Genomic DNA, 4,588 nt, shown 5'->3' with positions numbered 1-4,588 from the left:
ACTGTAATAGTATTATTGTGTTTGGTTGAATGGAATAGATTTATAATAGTATAAGGAAAAAAGCTAAAATGACCATAATACCCTTAGCAAAAAATTTTAAGTGGATGATTCTTATTATTAAATTTTACTGATTATTATTAAATATAATTTAATAAAAAAATATATAATTTAATAAAATTCTTAATATAATTATTTTTATATTAAAATATTTAAAATACTGTATTTATTACATTTTAAAATAATACACTATTATTTAATTCCAATGCTTCTCAAGTTATCTCCATTATAGTTGACACATAATAAAAACATGGTTAAAGTAGTGCATTTGTGATATTTAAATTTGAATCATAACCACTTGCACTATACTTGCTAGAATAGGAGGTCAAGTTTATGACATAAAATATTGTTTCATTAAAAAAAATTCAAATTTAACATTACATAGATTGCGGTTTATCAACAAATGTGTAAAGAATGGGCTTGGTTACAGGGAAATGTGAACGGAAACGTTTAAAAGAAATCTATAAGGAAAATTTGTTATATGCATCATCGAGTTTCGCCATTTATGCACGATATGTACCATTGTGTTTAGTTGCCATTCGACTATTCAACTACGCCATGCGAAAGATACCTCCAATTCAACATCCTCTTCCCACCAATTAGAAGTCTGCAATAATTCATGATTTTTTTTGTTGGTTAGCTTATTAGATTTTCACGATGCTTAATCTCTACCATGTAATATATGTATATATAAAAACCGAATTTCCCACCTTGTTTCCCTAAGTTCCATGGAATCAAATTCATCAAAAAAAGAGGAGGCAAGATGCAGAAGCAGCTGCTTTAGAGAAAATATCTCGAACCTGAGTTGCTCTCTTGCCTTTTGCATCCCTCAACAGTACGAAAATTTCCAATTTTATTCAGTTAAGCGAGTGACTAACGTGAGAAGCTGCAAATATAAGAGAATTTAGTATGCAAGGGACAAATAACTATGCAGAGGCAAATCACTTTGAATCTAGAAACTGATTGTAGATTCCATACAGTCTCTATTTTTCTGCTTCTAAAACTAGAAGCAATAGAATTCAGAACAGTATCAGTTATGACCAACATTTTTTCCAGGCTCATTGCTATTCGCGCTGCTTAAATATTCATGAACTGCAGCGAGCTGTGCATCTAAGAAAAGAGCTTGGAGATCAGCTCTGCTAAATCCTTCTGTCATATATGCTATGGCGCCCAAATCGACATCACTGGCTAATAGAAACTACATTATATGTGCAAAAACAAAGTATTACAAAGGAAAGTAACACTAAAACATTCAACCAAGGTAGTTTCTAATTCGATATATATAGCAAATCACATTACGCTATACTATGCTGCTTGGATTGTTCATTTATGTTCTACACATATTTGGACACGAATATACAAGTTGTTCCTCCAAATATATGAAAATTTTTAAATTTTTGAGTAAATCAGTGACAAATGTACATCAAAATCCAACACTGACCACTTAATCCCGGTAACAAAGCTGATACATGTGGTTAAAATCATGTAATTCTAGGAAGCAAGACTTGAAGAAGAGTTTTATACCTTCTGTTTCTATGATGAAACAAAAAAAAATAAAAGAGAGCGTAGAAAATTGAGGCATAAAAACAACATCACTAACCTTTCTTGAAAGAAAGGTCAGAATATCCAACCTTTCACGCGAAGATGGAAAATCACAGAAAATGAGGTGATCAAGCTTACTTGGTCTCAGCAATGCAGCATCAAGCAGATCTGATCTACTGTTTATGAGAAGAATTTAAGTCAATTTTTATTAAATCCATGCAACTCATAAGGATGACCATGAAATAAGAAATTCATATATTTATAGAAAACCTTGAAATCAAGAAACGTATTATCTTTTAAAAAATTTGTGCTACTTGAAAAGCTATCTTATTTGGGTATGCATCTCATGTCAAAATTGATCACATGAAGATAATAATGAACCAAAATCAACATATTGGAGATTAACCGAAGATTAAGGATAGATACTATCAAAATAATGCAATAGGATTCCATGAGTACTAACCTTGTTGCAACAAACACAAATACACCAGTCAAAACTTCAAAACCATCTAATTCAGTTAGGAATTGTTTGAAAGCAAAATAACAATGAGAAAGACATCAAAAGTTAAGGCAAAATAATAAAAAACAGCAAGCAAAAAGATACTAACTTGGTTGACAACTCGATCAGTTACTCCAGTGTTGTCATGTCATCTTTTAGGGGTAATAGAATCAAATTCATCAAAAAAGTTAGAAAATATCTCGAACTTGAAACGATATTGAGCATGAACCATGATTTATATTTCCATAGTAGAAACACATTAATATATTTCCACATCATATGATGAGCTGAACTTAATAGTCAATAAGATATACATGCCTCAGGATTCTAGTCCCTTGGGCGCTAGAATAAGTTAATAAATCTACAAATTTGCAAAGTTTACATTGACGATAATATATTACAGTAGTCCTATAACTTTCAATCCAATACTTAAAATGCATGTAACACAAACTTGCTACTAAATTTCATTTTAGGCAAGGTAATTACTAATAATACATACACATTATGCATTTACACGGCTCACTAGAAATTATTGTTTATATCTGTTATTTTCTACATACTAGGTTTAAATTATAATAAATATTACTGTCATATCAAGAAGAAAAAAATCAATGGGGAACACATCCATAAAAGATGGTAAAAGAGAAAATGCTTGATTAGACTCTCTTACAGCTTGCTCAAAAACACCAATGTATTTGTTCAGTAGTTCAAGCCCTTTCACTGATATTTCCTGAAATAATAAAATTAATTAGTATCAACTTTTATCCAAAATTTTAGGATAAGCAATGGGAAGTGTATGCAATCTCATTCCCTAAATAACACAGAATGCAACTTATTATATCCAATTTAAACTACATGCAGATTAAAAACGTCGTGAAAATTAGTAACAAGAGGGATAAATATGTCGATAATATATAAAAGTAACAATTTTATCTAGAGGGGAAAATGAACATTAATGCCTTTTTAAAAAGAGATACAAGATAGAAGTACATACACACACAAGAAACAAAAATACCAGATCATACACATCATATCCATCACAAAAATACCAGTTCTATCATCTGGATTTAGCCAGTTGGTTAATGAAAAAGGTCCCAATACCAAAATCTACAATTTCTAACCCTATCCCTAGACTGCAGTCTTTGCAACTAAAAATTTCCATTTTTCTTCAAAATTCAAGAAAATTATGAAAAAATAATTATTGAACTAGATTTCTCAATATTCTTCTAGGTAATTCTTATAACAATGATAATTGAAAAAAAATCGAAAGGAAAGAGGAAAAATGGAACCAATAATACAAACATAGTTGAAATTATAAAACAAGAAGGGGAAGAAAAAAAGAAGAACTTATAGAGGTTTTCACAAAGGAAAGGAGGCAGCTTTGCAGAGGCGGGGAACGAGTCGTAGATGAATCTACAGTTCTCAATGACAGAATCGAGGGAGGCACCACTTTTACAACAACGACGAAATTGCCGGTCAATGGGTGAAGAAATATAGGGTAAAATTGTCTGGGAGAAAAATTTTGCTATTACATCCGTCGTTGAATGGGCTATTGTTAGCCCCCTTCGCCGAATGATGATTTGATAAATCAGACGAATAAGAGAGAAATAGCTATTCGTCAAATGAAAAAAACGGTGAACCAAAATATAGCTTAACTGTTCATCCAAGAATAATGAGAGAATGGCTATTCCATTCCCTCCAACCAAACGTGGCCTAAGAGTATAGAAGTATGGGTATGCGAATGTGAGATTAAGGTGACTGAGACAATTTCTACCAATTTTTACTCCAGGGTGAAGAAACGACTTAGCAAGGGCCTTGATTCCTTCACACTTCCAAAATTTTTAAAATAATTTTATATTTTTTTTACTTAATACTATTGATTTTTAATAATAAAACTATACTCTGTATAAAATTTTATAATGATGTTTAAAAATTAACTTTTATTTCATTATGAAAAAATTATATATGATTTGCAATATTAAGATTGAACACTATTGATACAACATACAATAAAGGAAGAGGACAAAGAGGAATGATGAATAGATCATGATGGTGCAATGGAGGCCGATTCACCTAAAGCAACTGAGAGCCCGAATAAAGATAATAGGACAGGTTGATTAAGAATATAATTGCTTGGAATAACTTTAGGGTGCCAAAAGATCGATCCTTTATCCATCCTTTTGCATGGTATTTATATGAGAGGTCCTTTTGTTCATTGATATGACATGACAGGATATACATTTAGCCCCACAAAATGCATAAAGGATAACCATGCTCGTATATCATGAAACTCTATCAGTACAAGGTAGCCATGCTTAAATAAACTCTTTATTATCCTGAAAGTATGTTTACACTAGGATGATATTCACACTTAAACTCGGGCAAATGACTCCCTCGAGGTGGAATGGATGATCATACTTAGAGATATTGAGGTTAAGGTGGTCTGTCGAGATACTATTTAAGAAAAAGTCAACACAAAAGGTAATATTA

The 4,588-nt window shown here is 31.3% G+C and overlaps 1 long non-coding RNA gene across 4 annotated transcripts; it reads right to left on the bottom strand.

Moving 5' to 3' along the window:
* Window positions 1-391: 391 nt before the first annotated feature.
* On the bottom strand, window positions 392-3,920 carry LOC107914529 (uncharacterized). 4 transcript variants are annotated; one of them, XR_001688910.2, is made up of 3 exons: window positions 2,063-3,898; window positions 768-1,775; window positions 392-664 (listed from the first exon to the last, which is right to left on the bottom strand). It is a non-coding gene; the product is annotated as an uncharacterized lncRNA (long non-coding RNA). The 4 variants fall into 4 exon arrangements; XR_001688908.2 differs by having other exon boundaries at window positions 768-1,255; window positions 1,658-3,885; XR_001688909.2 differs by having other exon boundaries at window positions 768-943; window positions 1,036-3,870.
* Between the last annotated feature and the right edge of the window lie 668 nt (window positions 3,921-4,588).

Source organism: Gossypium hirsutum, chromosome D10, assembly GCF_007990345.1.
Source record: "Gossypium hirsutum isolate 1008001.06 chromosome D10, Gossypium_hirsutum_v2.1, whole genome shotgun sequence".
NCBI classification, from domain to species: Eukaryota; Viridiplantae; Streptophyta; class Magnoliopsida; order Malvales; family Malvaceae; genus Gossypium; species Gossypium hirsutum.
Note: the sequence above shows the minus strand (reverse complement) of the source record. Positions and strands in the feature narration are given on the sequence as shown.